Source organism: Anabrus simplex, chromosome 2 (assembly GCF_040414725.1).
Source record: "Anabrus simplex isolate iqAnaSimp1 chromosome 2, ASM4041472v1, whole genome shotgun sequence".
Taxonomy (NCBI): Eukaryota; Metazoa; Arthropoda; class Insecta; order Orthoptera; family Tettigoniidae; genus Anabrus; species Anabrus simplex.
In genome coordinates, this window is record NC_090266.1 from 553006443 (window position 1) to 553022807 (window position 16365).

At 38.2% G+C, this 16365-nt stretch overlaps 1 protein-coding gene across 2 annotated transcripts in view; it reads left to right on the forward strand.

Moving 5' to 3' along the window:
• Tango9 (transport and golgi organization 9) overlaps window positions 1–16365 on the forward strand; it is a 167531-nt gene that overhangs the window by 87479 nt on the left and 63687 nt on the right. The gene's annotated exons all lie outside the window — the stretch shown is intronic.

Consider the following 16365-nt stretch of genomic DNA (forward strand, 5'->3'; position numbering starts at 1 on the left):
AGCTTGTAGCATAATAAGACTAGAAATGGAGGGGTGGGAAAGATGAGATCAGTATATTTAGCAAGTTGGATAATATCTTAAATCTTAAGAACTGACTGATGCTTCATTTTCTTCAACCAGACATCCTTGCCTTAGTACCATTGGATGCAATATCACATAGGTTATCTGAGATATTTCCCTGCGGTCTTAATTTCATTACAAAATCTGTCTGTTTTAAACCAATATTTTTCTTACTCTAAGTAACTGTCACAGTACAATTTTCTTTATAAGCATTCTGCAGAAGTTTTTTTAATTTGTTTCCATTACAGGGAAACATACCTCACTTTCATCACCTTAAACACATTCAGCACCTTGTGGGAAGGTAGTATTTTAAGAATAGGAAATCTTAGTTACTTGCACTCGTCGTCCCACTTTCCCCTTTGCATGCATGGTGTTGCTCAAGGCCCACTATAAATAAATACTGCAGTTAGAAAAGAATTAATCCTTACTTTGTTGTACTTCAGGAGAGCCTTTTTTCTTTTTCTTTTTTCAACAGTTTATTCACAAGTCTCACATATTTTCTTAATATGCTCTCCCCAGATTTTTTCTTTGTATTTTCTTCACACCTTGTTTGTTATTTTTCTGTCTTGAGCCATATAACACATCTCCTCCTTTTGTATCTTCCTTGTCACAATCATGTGTCCTAAGTACTTTTTCTTCAAATTTCTAGATAGGGTAGGTGCAGCAACATGCACCTTCAGCCAAGATTTAATGAATTCTTTTGCCAGTTCTATGAAAAATACTCTCCTTGATATGTTTTGCATTTTGTTGTAACTGGACTTTCAGTAACAAAAGCATTGGTGTCAGTCGCATTAAAGGATAGTAGAAAACAGTTTCCACCTATTGATACCATGTGCTATGTTGTAACTTGTTATTCATATCTACACCTCCTTTCTTACTGTTTTGAAATAAAACAAATTCCAGCTTCTTACCATCATTTTCAATAACTGCATTGTGATACACATTGGAGATTAACTTAACTGTAGATCTCTTCACAGTTTATGAACAGAATGTAAGATTGTGCTGAAATCCAAATAAATTTTCATTTTTATTGGCGTTGAAGCTTTGTGGAATTTACTTTTCATTGCTGTTTAGTGTAGCAAGTAATGGTCAGTTTTCTTTTGGTTATGTAACGATTCAGCTAGTGGAATGCTACCATACAAATTATTGACCCTAACATTATGCCCAGTTTCCAGTATTGAAGTAATTATCCACTGCACTATGGTTTGACCATTTTTACACAGGAAAGGTTCCTCAGTCTGTTTACTGCAGTAAATCTTGAAGTTGAAAAGGTAGATATTTCTAGCATCAACTAAGTAAAAGTAATGTATGCATTATGCTTGGATGAAATATATACAACCGAGCTCGATAGCTGCAGTCGCTTAAGTGCGGCCAGTATCCAGTATTCGGGAGATAGAAGGTTCGAATCCCACTGTCGGCAGCCCTGAAAATAGTATTCCGTGGTTTTCCATTTTCACACCAGGCACATGGTGGGGGCTGTACCTTAATTAAGGCCACGGCCGCTTCCTTCCCACTCCTAACCCCTTCCTGTCCCATCGTCGCCATAGGACATATCTGTGTCGGTGCGACATAAAACAACTAGCAAAAAAAAAATATATATATATACAGGATGGTTGGAAACAGCATAAACTGGTTATACGGGCATTAGAGCGATGGTCATACTGATAAATAATTGGAAAAAAAATAATTAGGTAACTCACACCATTGTCATTTTATCAGTTGCTGAAGTTAACTAAGCGAGGCGATGTTGCTAAGTCTGCCCGTGGCTTATGACAAGATTGAGAGCGTCAATAGAAGAAATACCACATTTACTCGTGTATTAGAACCCCACCCCTTTGGCTTCTCGAGGCGAAGAAAATGAAAAAAGAAATAGATCTTGCATAAAAGGCGCCACTCCCGCTAACGTAATTAGTCAGAAGAACGATTCCTCTTCGAAGCGGATACAAGCCTTACTGCAGCTCTGATGACATAGCACGAATTTGTGAATAGTTTCATACATACAACCCACGCAATGAAAACACGCGTTGAAATGTCCACCTCCGTAACATAGGCCTACTGCAGCTCTGATGACGTCGCCAAATAGGTGAATAGTTTCGTGTCCAACCCACGCATTGCAAACACGCATCAGTCATGTATATATGTCTGTTTTTTAGTTAAGAATCTCCACTAGTGTAATGGTTTGTACAATTAACTGCCATTCTCGAGAGCCTGAGTTTGATTCCTGGTACCATATTGCCAGAGATTTACAACTGGCAGGGAGGTTAATATTCGGTAAAAATTGTACGTGCAACTCCCTTCCACTGGAAGCCTGTCTAAAAAAAAGAGCTGCAGCACCTCGGGATAAGGAAACTAGTTTACTTTAGTTAAGAAATATTCATGGTTGTTGCTATTAACACATTGCTGACCGGATGCTTGAGCTTGTCACATACCCTGTAGACCGGACATTTTTCTACTAAGCATACTAGGCTGCACTTGATTATAAAAATTTACATAAATATTAAACCAGTCAATATTTTATCTTTAAAATTTGGTATGGGTACTTTTCAATGTCCCTAGTAGTAGTCGATCTGCCTTTACAAAACCATCTTCAGCGTCAATTCCTAACACATTAATGTTTACATGGTTGTCGTCGTCAGAATCACTTGAATAAATAAGTACACTAGGTAAATTACGGCGTGTAGAGGGTTGAATATCACTTCCACTATCACTCTCACATTCAATTTCCACTAATTCATTAGACTGTTTCCATTTGAACGATCATCGGCATATAATTCTTCTAAAATATCGTCGTCAGCTAACACCGTATTCCGCGGGCGCTCCATCTTGTCATTGACTGAACCGGCAGAAAGAAAGTCGACGTTTTGAAACTAAATCAAAGAATAAAAGAGGCCGTGAATAAAAGAAAAGTGGCAGATATACATCTACGATTTATTCTACTCAATGTGCATGTCCGAAATAGTTCAAGATATGGTCAAGAGATGTCACAGGAAGACCGAAAACAATGTCGTGAATAAAACCGAGATTTCTCGGGGCCCGTCACCTACCCCTGGCGAGTGTACTACGAGATTTCTCGGGGCCCGTCACCCATGTGTTAATATAGCAGGTGAGATCGTTAACAAAGTGATTGTTTCATATCTCTTAACTCGATCCAATATAGAGTTTTTTTTGAGAGAGAAGTAGTTTTAAAACGTGATTAAAAACAATCCAACCATAATTATTATTTTACTCGCCAATGTACCTCACGAATAACAATAATAATAATTAGTTACTGCACCTCTCACGACCAACTGACCACGAGCTGCTCCGTCCACCTGCATATATACTGAGCGGGCTATCGCGTGTGTGGAGCAGGATGGGTGTTAGCCGCGAGAGACCAGCGAGGGAGGCCCAGAAGGGTGCACTCCCTCTGTGCTTTAATATAAATTTATAAATATTCCACATACAATCACAGTGACATAATGTGCCCCACAGGAGCTCACAAAGAATATTCTTGGCAAATGATGATACATACATAAACAATACCATACAAAGGAAACGCAAGAAAGAGAGAAAAATAATTTCATATCCAGCGGTGGGAGTCCTGTGAGGGATCGTTGAAGTGTAGACAGCGTGGTCTGCCTCTGGAGCCGGCGGGGAGAGGTCTGTCGATGTCCAAAGGCAGGGGACCTCTTTGTCTTGTCCTGTTTGCTCCTCGCCCCGCGAGTTCTGCGTCCTCTTCCCGGCCGAGTGGAGGTGGCCCTGCAGGAGACTGCGGCTGGACAAGGCGTCGGGGTGTACAGAAAGCCATCTGGCAAGACTGCTACCTGGTTGCTGGTGGCCTGGTCCACCTGGACTGCGACATCCCAGCCCTGCGCCGTTGCTAGATAAAAGTTCACCCTGTTGAAGTACTTGCGCTGGGCAAGGTCCAGGTGGGGCCAAGCACTGAGTGCTCAGTCGTTGCAGCATTGTGATGGTCGCACCCGGCTGGGATGACCGCCAATAGATCCTTAATGGCCAAGCTGATTTGGTAGACTTTCTGCTCTGATGGTAGAGGTAGCCCTTTGTTGTAAGATGGCAACTGTAGACTGTGCCACGGAATAGGGTTGGTAGCGCATTCGTCCACTCGGTCCTGGTCGCCCGTACCGCTGTCTTACGCTGACTGATCTTCTTCTAAAAAAGAGTCCACTTCTTTGAATTATTATTATTATTATTATTGTTATTATTGTTATTATTATTATTATTATTATTATTATTATTATTATTATTATTATTATTTTAAGTCCCCACTTAATGATTTTCGGACACTCCAAACAAAACGTACTGTGTGTTAATAAAGAAATGGAGACGATCGTATGAAATTAAATATGATAAAACTCGTTATTCATAAATGCGGCAAACTTACCTATTATTTATTTTTAATCTTCCCGTTGTGGAACTTCTGGCACTATGCGGGCACTTCATAGCGTACCTGACCTAAACATTGCGGTCTCTATCTCATTTACAGCTGTTTAGGTAAATCTTGATGTGATAAATGTGGAGAACAAGCATGAAATATACTTTAAAATAAGGGTTTCGCTTTCAACAGCAGCAGTTATCCAAAGAACGCTTCCAGTCACTATGTATTACATTCAGAAATACAATTCATAACGTACACTGGTTATCAGCTGGTTGTTTGGCACGCTTTCTACAGCACGGCTTTATTCGGAAGTAGTGGCTTCTGCTACACATACATCCACTGGGAATATCAGAGACCATCTGAAACCATTTGGGAATAAGTTCTCATTGCTTGTACTCTGTATCACGAACGAAACTACTTTTTTTTTTAAGTTTCAAAAAAGACAGGACCTCCATCTCGGAAGCTCTCAATACATGGCTGACGATGGCAGTGAAGATGTCATTTGGAATGACGACATGCCAGAAGCAGGGAAGTTAGCGGCACAAGACTATAATTCAAACTAAACCAGTGATTAGGTTTACTCAGGTTTACTGTGTGGAAGGCCTACTGCTCAACTAACAGACACAAATGACTGGCCATTAAGTTCTTTTGTATGAATATTGCATAATATCCCTTTTCTCAACGGGGTCTAGTATGAAGTTGGATGAATCTTCGTAGAGAGTTTTTATGATATTATGCCCTTCCTGACGTCAGCCTAAAAAGAGGAATTAATGAGATAAAACAAATGATGTGATAAGAGTAACTAGAACTGACTGTATTTACTTTATATGTAGGCCTAAAAATAGTGTTCACCAATTATTATTTTTTTTACATTTAGAAATACTGCCTTCAAATGAAAATAGCCAGTATAACTCAAATACATTCATAAGTTTGTTAAAGAATAGTGCTGAATGTTTACACGTATAATTTATAGCTCTTTATAGCCTAGAACACAGTCTAAAATATACAGTCGCGAAGCTCTGATAATTGCAGGTTATAAATTTCATCTTCTTCGTCCGTATTGAAGATCTACTTGTGATACAAATTCTTGTAATTTTCTTAATTACCACCTATTCAATACAGTAAAAACATAGTACAAACTTACATATTTATTAAGATGTTTATATGGTACATGTTTCGCTCCTTTTCGTGAGCATCAGCCAACTATCATTCACTTAAGGTTGTATAAGATCATGAAACAATTCTTTTGGATCAAGATTATTCCTATAAAACTAATTGACAAATCTTATAACATTTTAAAAGTCACACAACAATAAAAAAAAAGTTAAAAACTTTTTGTCTAAAATCTTTCTAAGTCTAACACTTTGTTGACGAAACTCGTCTGATGAACATCTTTTAAATTGTTTGAAAAAATAAAAAATAAGTAAAAATAAAAAGCTTTTGATATCTGGCTAATTGTGTTGATTCATGTTGCTTAACTTGTGTGATTGTCGTTAAAATTTCGTAAACTACATTGACAATTTTCTGCAGTTGATAATTGTCTGTTATGGACAGTTGACTTGTTCTCGTTGCTGGAGTAACGTTTATACAAATGTATTGGTATTAATTTTATATTGTCAATAGGATAATATTGTTCGTGAACAAACTTGTTGATGAAACAATTTCTAATGTGATATTGGATTTTAAATGTTCTCGTACGTTCCATAATGGCTTGTTGGTATATCTGTAATGAAAGATAAAAAAATATTTTCTTCAACCACAATAAAGTTAATATAAATAGTAATCAATATCAAGGATCTGGAATATATAGACTCGCGTGCACAGAATGCAATTTTTCGTACGTTGGTCAAACTGACCGAAGCTTTATGATACGATATCTCGAACATGTAAATGCAACCAAACACAAGAAACATTCTGCAATGGGTGCACACATGCTAGAAACTGGACACAGTTTTACAACTATTGAAAGGGATTTAAAAATTTTAAGAGTAGAAAAAGGAAAAGAAATGACGGAATTGGAAAACATATACATTTATTTAGATCAACAATACAACAAAAATAAAAACCTAAATGACGAAATTGAAATAAAGAACCCCATCTTAGTACAATTACCGGAACTAATACAAATGCTTAAATCAGATATAAATAAATTCTATAAACATTTTAATCCGACAAAAGTTAATGGCTTATTGACGCACACAAACTCAACTTGTCCCCTTACTTCTCCTAGACAATCCCCTCCACAATCTACTACAGCTATCAATGCACCGCCTACCTTAACTGCCCCTTCCCACTCCCCGCCAAAATGTAAACTCATCCACATTCACTTATATAATACAAGAAGTGCAAACAGAACAAGTAGTAGTTCTCAAGAGGCTAGGAGTAACTCCAAACAATTACGCAGCAGAAAGAAAAGTAAGTGACAATTCTTCCAATAAGAAGTTATACAGAATTATAATCAAAACCATAAACATATAATTTTTTATCTTTCATTACAGATATACCAACAAGCCATTATGGAATGTACAAGAACATTTTAAATCCATTATCACATTAGAAAGTGTTTCCTCAACAAGTTGGTTCACAAACAATATTATCCTATTGAAAATATAAAATTAATACCAATACATTTGTATAAATGTTACTCCAGCAACGAGAACAAGTCAATTGCCCATAACATAGACAATTATCAACTGCAGAAAATTGTCAATATAGTTTACGAAATTTTAACGACAATCACACAAGTTAAGCAACATGAATCAATACAATTAGCCAGATATCAAAAGTTTTTTTAATTTATTTTTTCAAACAATTTAAAAGATGTTCACCAGATGAGTTTCATCAACAAAATGTTAGAAAGATTTTAGACAAAAAGTTTTAACTTAGACATAATTTTATTGTTGTGTGACTTTTAAAATGTTATAAGATTTGTCAATTAGTTTTATAGGAATAATCTTGATCCAAAAGAATTGTTTCATGATCTTATACAACCTTAAGTGAATGATAGTTGGCTGATGATGCTCACAAAAAGGAGCGAAACATGTACCATAATAAACATCTTAAAAAAAATATATAAGTTTGTACTATGTTTTTATTGTATTGAATAGGTGGTAATTAAGAAAATTATAAGAATTTGTATCACAAGCTCTGATAAGACGAAGGTTCATCCACTTGACAGCTGGAGCGACACTAGCACCTCTAGTGGTGAGGTAGAGGCAACTTCCTAGCAGACAACAGGGAACGAATTACCACCAGTCTAAAATGGTCATAACTTCTCAACCATTTATGCAAATAATGTCCGGACAAGGTTATTGTAATCCTTATGAAATAGTGGACGACGTCAATTTATTTTGATGAGGAGTTAGAGGATAATATCGAAATATCTATTTAATCCTAAGGAGTTATGTTTTTTCACTGCGGACTACAACATAAAATGGCTTCTAGAGGCCAACTGGTTCGAAATAGGTATATACGATCGCGGACTTTTTTGTAGAGGTACACTTACACTTGGGGTCTATCATTGACGGTTCAGGCAGCGTAAGGCAACAAAGCAAGTGATCCACCATGGTAGAGCGCTGGCCTTCTTAGACCAACTTGGCAGGTTCGATGTCGGTCGGTCGGTCACTTGCTTTCTTGGCTTACGCTGCCTGAACCGTCAACGATAGACCCCAAGTGTAAGCATACGAATTGTAGAGCATGGAAACCTCTACAAAAAAGTCCACAATGGTACGGGAGACTGGGGCAAGTTGACGATGATAAGGTTCGTTTCAACATTCCGCCAGAACATGGTGTGTTTTACGCCTGTAATGACGTGTGTATTACTGCCTATCTTTTTATGCAACAGTTCTGCAATTTTCAAAGTTCTAGTTTTAATAGCTTTTTCATAAAGTAGTAAAGTTTAATTTTATGTAAATTCGTCATCTTACCCCGTGCCCGGGGTAAGTTGACAAACCTATTGGGGTAAGATAACGAGCATTCTTCTCAAGTGCTTCAACATCAAATTTCACTGAAATTTGTAAAACATGCCATGAAAACTTGAAGTAACTTGATTTTAATTATGTACTACACAAGGATATACATTTCTAAAGAACATATATTTGAAAAATGTTAAAATAATTTAAAGTAAATTAAAAATAATTTTTAGAAGTTCCTGCTAAAATTACTACACTGAATACAAGAACTCTGAAGAAAACAGTTTTAAACTGGAATATACTCCACGTCCACCTCTATGGTGTAGTGGTTAGCGTGATTAGCTGCCACCCCCGGAGGTCCGGGTTCGATTCCCGGCTCTGCCACGAAATTTGAAAAACGGTACGAGGGCTGGAACGGGGTCCACTCTGCCTCGGAAGGTCAACTGAGTAGAGGTGGGTTTGATTCCCACCTCAGCCATCCTAGAAGTGGTTTTCCGTGGTTTCCCACTTCTCCTCCAGGCAAATGCCAGGATGGTACCTAACTTAAGGCCACGGCCGCTTCCTTCCCTCTTCCTTGCCTGTCCTATCCAATCTTCCCATCCCTCTACAAGGCCCCTGTTCCGCATAGCAGGTGAGGCCGCCTGGGCGAGGTTCCAGGTACTGGTCATTCTCCCAAGTTGTATCCCCGACCCAAAGTCTGAAGCTCCAGGACACTTCCCTTGAGGGAGGCGGTAGAGGTGGGATCCCTCGCTGAGTCCGAGGGAAAAACTGAACCTGGAGGGTAAACAGATTAAGAAGAAGAAGAATATACTCCGCACATATCACAGAGAAACCATCCACTGCCTTCATAACTTGAGCAGTCTTCATGTCATCACACTTTACAGTTATCACACTGAATCCAGTCTTCATTTGGAGGATGAACATACTTTTCTTCACACACAGGACATGCAGAATTTTCTTGCAGCAGATTGTCAGATTCGGATATGAAGCCCAGCTGCCTGGCTACTTCTCTTCTCTGGGTTTTACATTCCTACTCTTTTTTCAGATTTATTTTTGTTGAAGCATGTCCTTCATGGGTGTGCTGGTTATGATGGATGCTGGTCTCCTAGCTCTTTTTCCTCGTTGTGATAGGTCTGTCCGTCTTCCGCTGATAATTTCTGGGCATTTTTGTAATTAGCGTAAGGGAACAGGTGACTACGTGTAGCCTATAGCTGGCATGGGGTAAGATGACGAATTCATCAACTTGCCCCCCGTCATCTTGCCGCAGGTTGCTTAGGAAGATAGGAAAACTTAAAAGGGTCCACCTTTTCAATACAAAAATGTTATAGTTTATTTATAACATATAATTGCACTTGGAACTAGTTTCGACGCTGTTTGGCGTCGTCATCAGCCAAAATGTGGGAAATAGGCTAGCATGTAGGCATTTATATTACACAAGGTGTTACATTAAACAATACACATCTTACAATGAGATAAAAACAGGGACGAATATAGAAACAAATGAATCGTTGAGAAAGCAAAAGTTATACATATTAAAAATAACCTTAACCACACATCTTGCAGTGCGAAAATATTCGTCTTGAATGATTCTCGAATACAAAACCCACGCGCACACATTTCTGAAGAGCCAGCAGGCAGGAAAAAGTAAAGTGAAACCTTAAGAGTTCTTCTGAGAAGAGTTCATCATTTTTTCTATGTTCCGACTAACTAATGAAGTCTCCCTTGAGTTCCTGTTGCTTAGGAAGCGGTTTGTCCTTATAATCGACAGACATCTTACAATCAAGATTCAGTTAACACTGAAGTAAGTAAGAAATACATTGACATTTAAAGAAAATAAAACAGTTAATTTGTATTGTGAGCACACTAGTAGTAGAAGCTTACTGCACATACCTCAGATATTTTAGTGCAACAGCACCAGACAGACACCCCCCTACCACTGCATGTCTCAGACTGAAAGGAATTTCCTTCTACATGTAAGTTATACCTGTGAGATATCAGGCCCAACGTCACATAGTAGCCAACTTAGTGAACAGAATACTACAAAAGTTATGGTTGATTCGTCACCTTGCCCCGGTCTCCCCTATGTACTTATTTTGAACCGGTTGCCCTCTAAAAGCGATTTTGTGTTATAGTCTGCGGTAAAGAAAAATAACTCCTTAATATTAAATAAATATTTCGATACTAGCAAGGTACCCATGCTTCGCTACGGTATTATAGTGAAATTTATAATTGAATGCTTAACATTTTATATATAATCCACCGATATTCGCGATCTGACTCGTTTTCTGAGAGGTTACGGCAAAGTTCCTCCCATTTTTCAATCTTCTTTCCACCAATCGATTTCGTACTTCCCGGGCTAGGTCCAGGTATTTGACCCAGTCAGTTGGGTCCCTTAATCTTTGCCATCTTTTCCTATAAACATTTTTAATTTGGATCAAATCCTTGAGGAGATCCGGGGTGGTGTCGCCTTGGGATCCTTGGCGGTACTGAACCCGCGGCCGGACTGCATTCGTAGTCAATACCCATCCAGGGCCCATTTCCAGTGCCATCCGCACATTTTGACGACGGTCCAGGATATTATTATTATTATTATTATTATTATTATTATTATTATTATTATTATTATTATTATTGATGTTCTGGACCCCACAGCAAGATGCAAGACCGCTACTTGGCGGTAAATTACATCTGCTGCCATTGTCAGTGATGACAATATGACCAGCATGATTGTCGCCCGTAGGTAAGTGCGCAGGATTTCTGGCGATATGAATGACATACTTCCGTGCATGATTGACCTTATTATAGAGGTGAACAATTGAACGGTCAATCTCATTCCTGTCGTTTATTTCATATGTGTTTAAATTTTTATTCATATGCCAGGAGAATCGACTGTATTCTAAGAAGGGTCTCCAAAGGAAAAGATGGCTCTTGAAAACTAACCCAGGAAAGATTAAAAATGATCGGTTTATGATCAGAGTAAGTACATTCAAATCCACAGCCTGTTTCCAGTCATTCGACCGGGTCAGGAATGGAATGAATAAAGCCCCCAGCTAGCGGTGAGGATAGGAATTGTGCCGGCTGCCGAAGCCTGTCGCACTCCTCAGGGGCAATGATTAATGAATGCCAAATGAAGTGAAATGATATTGGAGAGTGTTGCTGGAATGAATGATGACGGAGAACCGGAGTACCCGGAGAAAAACCTGTCCCGCCTCCGCTTTGTCCAGCACAAATCTCACATGGAGTGACCGGGATTTGAACCACGGAACCCAGCAGTGAGAGGCCAGCGCGCTGCCGCTGAGCCACGGAGGCTCCTTATAAGTACATTATGAACAGTAAAATCAATTGGTCTCACCTCCTTTTTCACCCCACCGCGGTTATGTTGTTTCCCCCCCCCCCCCCCCCGGAAAAAAAGATGCCGTGTTTCTTAATGTTTAAAGGAGATTCCAAATACCACTATTAATGTGTGTTACCTTCAGTTTTGAGATATAAGTATCCCCATAAAAATAATTCACTTCTTTCACTTCCTTCCACATCCCCCCCCTCTTAAGTGAATTTTCCAGCAAAATATATTTGTTTCTTTATTAGTAAAGGATCTTCAAACTACACATTATCTTCACTTTCTGAGATATGTGTCCTCATGAAACGAATTCAACTCCTTTTCACACCCACCCCCAAAGATGATTAACCCCCCCCCCCCCCCAAATAAAGTGCGTTTTATTTTTAAAGAAGGTCTAAATACCAATTTTCATGTCTGCAACAACTTTAGTTTTTATTAGATGTAAGTATCCTCATACAATTAATTCAATTAATTTTTCAATTTTTTCACTTCCCCCCCCCCCCCCCCCTATCTTCATTGGATTTTCCAAGAATACCTGTTTCTTTACTTTAACAGGAAATTGCAAATACCAGTTTTTACGTTTGTAACATTTTACGTTTCTGAGATACACTGTAGATTTAGTCTTTCTAAAAATTCACCCCAATTTGTCACTCCCGTTTAACCCCCATTAATTGGATTTTCCAAAAACAAAAAAAAGTAAATGTTTCTTTATTTTTAAAGAAGATCCCATATACAAATATTTAGGTCTGTAATGTCTTCAGTTTCTGAAATATAAGTATCCTCATTAAAGCCATTCAACCCCTTATTCTCACTTTTCACCCCTCCTATTGGGATTTTCCAAAAACAAAAAATATGTGTTTTTATTTTTAAAGGAGTTTCTAAATATCAATTTTTACATCTGTAAACTTTTCAAGTTTTGAGATGTAGATACTCATTTTAAAATTTCACCCCCCATTATTTGGATTTTCCAAAAACAAAAAGTACATGTTTATTTTTAGAGGAGGTTCCAAATTTAAATTTTCATGACTGTAACGTCTTCAGTTTTTGAAGATATAAGTCTCCTGATAAAAGGTGTTCAACCACTTCCCCCCCCCCCTTTCCCCCCGCCCTTCATGGGATTTTCCAAAAACAAAAAATGTGTGTTTCTTTGTTTTTAAAGGAGATTACAAATACCAATTTTAATGACTCTAAACCTTCAAGTTTTTGAGATATAGATATATCCTTTTTTTAAATTCAGCCCCCTTTTCACCCCCTTAGTGACGGAATATCCAAGAATCCTCCCTTAGCGAGCACCTACATGTTAATATGAATGTACCCCCAAAATTTAATTTCTCTATGTCCAGTAGTTTCGGCTCAGCGATGATGAATCAGTCAGTCAGGACAAGTTATTCTATATATATAGATTATCCTCGAACTCCTCATCGAAATAAATTGTATGACCTCCTCCACTATTTCATAAGGATTACAATAACCTTGTCAGGACATCATTTGCATGAATGGTTCAGAAGTTATTACCATTTTAGACTGTAGTGGTAATTTGTTCCCTGTTGTCTGCTACCAAGTTGCCTCTACCTCGCCGCTTGGAATGCTGTAGTCGCCTCGGATGAAAAATATCATCAGAGCTTCGCGACTGTTATATTAGACTGTGGTCTAGAAGCCATGTATTCACTACATAAAATTCGAGGTTATCGCATATTGGACACCAACTTTTTGGTGCAAGGTGGAAAAAAAGTGTGTCTAATACATGAGTAAAATACATTTAATTTCTCCAGGAGAAGGACTTGAACAAGAACCTCCCTGCTGATAGGTTGGCCCATACCAAGCATGCTGCACTGTCATTGGTTGAAACTGACGGTGTGATAGTGTTTGATGCTCTTTACTCGGCATGGCTCGCAAGCCCGACCAAGCCACGTCCAACACCATCTCATCAAGCCCATTTGAATTCGCCCACGTAGCAATCTGATTGGCAAACTTCAGCAGCTGATAAAAAGCGAACAGTGCGATATATCGATGTAATTTTTCAAGTTAATTACCGGTATGACCAATGCTCTAATGTTCATATAATCGGTTCACGTTGTTTCCGACCACTGTGTACAAAGGAAGCTGCTGCATTGTCTGAATGATAGCAAACAATAATCATATACCTCATACTGTGATACTGAATGACAATCTCCAAAACTATCTTCAATCATATTTACGTGAAAATAAAATAAGCTTAGAAATAGGAGAGAGAATCAATTACCCATATTTCTACGAATCCAAGACAACCGAAAATGCAAGACGACCCCCATTTTCTCCAAAAAATTAAATCGGGCTTAAAAATTACTTTGTGAAATATGATTGCTTTTCTTGTACAGTATGCACTTGTAGTCTATCTTTGTCTGCACACCAACGCCAAACATCAGGTTTAGTTACGCCATATTTTCTTATGGCTGCCCAATTATTCTCCATTTCTGCGAGTTTAATAACCATTACTGGTAATTATAATTCCCATCATAATATCAAAGAGAACCCGTTGAAAATTTGCTGGCAATACCTGTTGCACGTGTGTCTACAATACGATGAACCATCCAAAAATATTCATGCTGCCCTTAAAACTGTTACTTTAACCAAGTGTTAGGTACAACTGGCTGCCGCTAGTCATGTCTTGCTTCCCAGCTTCGGCGACTTCATCGGCTAGCGAGACGGACATGGACGTTGAAAGTCAACAAGTTTATTGCGCCGTAGTATGGCCATTCTGCCTTTGTGGTTTTCGCACACATACCTCACAATTTCATCTTCGACCTCCTTAAAGTGTCGTTGTTGGCCACTGAATGCATTAATTTTTGCACAGTCGCATTCTACCGTATCTTTGTCTTCACGCTATCGCGGAACATCAACTTAAGTTGTGCCATATTTTCTTTCAGCTGCACAATTACTCATTTCTACGAGTTTAATAACCATTAACTTAAAATTGGCATAATATCGATGAGAACCCAGTGAAAATTTGCCAGCAATGCCTGTTCATGTGTCTTTACAAAATGACGATCCATTACAAAAATATTCCTGCCGTCTAAAAAACTGTTAGGCCTAATTTTACTAAGTGTCGGGTACAGTAGACATGTTATAATTCTACCATTGCGTAGCCATGGCCTTTCCAAGACTTAGAAATCTTGCATGTTTTGATGCCATTCTGCAGATTTGAGAAAATTTTTTGTAGAGGCTAGTAGAATATCATTCTTTCTTCACTATTTCCCGAGAACCAGTGACTTTACAGAGAGGCACTCTACAGTCGACCGCCGTGGCTAGCAATGTTAAATAAAGATGCGGACTTTAATGGTCAAAGAGTTTCCAGCGTATGCAGGGTGGAGTTGAAGGAAAGCAGCCTGGTTACCATGGTAGCTGACAATGGTGTTCATTACTGTTAGGTCACGAATGCAAGATGACCTGTGATTTTTTTTTTTTTTTTTTTCCACCAGAGATTCGGAGTAAAAATCACTATCTTTGATTTGGAGGAATACGGTACATAACTTAATAATTATTGCAACATAAATCATAATTTCAAAACAGAAGTGTTCAATACTTCTTGTAGAATATTAGTTCTTACACAGTATATTCCAGACACATGTCCAAACATGCTGCAATATGTTTACATAATAAAAAAAAATAGAAAGCATTTATTTGTATTAATAAATGTATATAAGAATATGCCTATAGGGTCCATGCATATAGCAATGTGCTTCTGTGGGTGGATATTACAAGAACTACTTAAGAGGCCTGTTCATTATCCCCTGGCCTTAAGAAGCTGGAGTATGTGCAATGTTTACATGCGTTTATTCAATCATTTTCTGGTACTGTTTTCAGATTATTATTTTTTTAATGTCATAACGTTCTGGCAGAAGTATGTGCATATTGCTGGCTGCATTACTAGAGCTTTCCTTCACAGCCTCAAAAAAATCGATTTGAAAAGATGGTGGACCTTAGCAGTAAATCTCGAAGTAACTAGGGGTTTAAATATTTTTAATTAATACAAAACTTCTTTTAACCATTTTACAGATAGGTTAATAATTACAAATTATTGTAGGAATGTTATATTTGCAAGGCAAGCTGCAGTACGTGATAATTTAAGTACACATTACAATATTACATAAACTATTGTATTCTATTACCATTGTGTTAATAATAGCCAGTATATTATTATGATTATTATTATTATTAGTATTGTTATTGTTATTGTTGTTATTATTATTATACTGTAATACAGAGCAAACTGCAAAATTTTATAGTATTCCATCACGACCTGATAAAATAGATTTAAAAGGCTGTAGATAAATATAATTACAAAAATAAGCCTACATTACAAAATATAAATAGCTTGCAGAAATACGATACTTTACAAATGCGTAATCCACGAACCTACTACGCTGGCATAGCAGGGGGAGAGGTGATGGTCCCACATGGCGTGTCCCAAGTGGCGGATAGAGGGGGTCCTAACCGGCCTGCCGGCGGACTTGAGGGAAATAAAATACCTCTTGTGGACCAAACACACAACCCCCTGTGGGTGGGGGACGCAGACGAAGAATTCACCCACGGTATCCCCTGCCTGTCGTAAGAGGCGACTAAAAGGGGCGACCAAGGGATTAAATTATAACCATGAAACTCCTTGTGATTAGTACCATCAAGCGGTGAACACCATGGGTCGC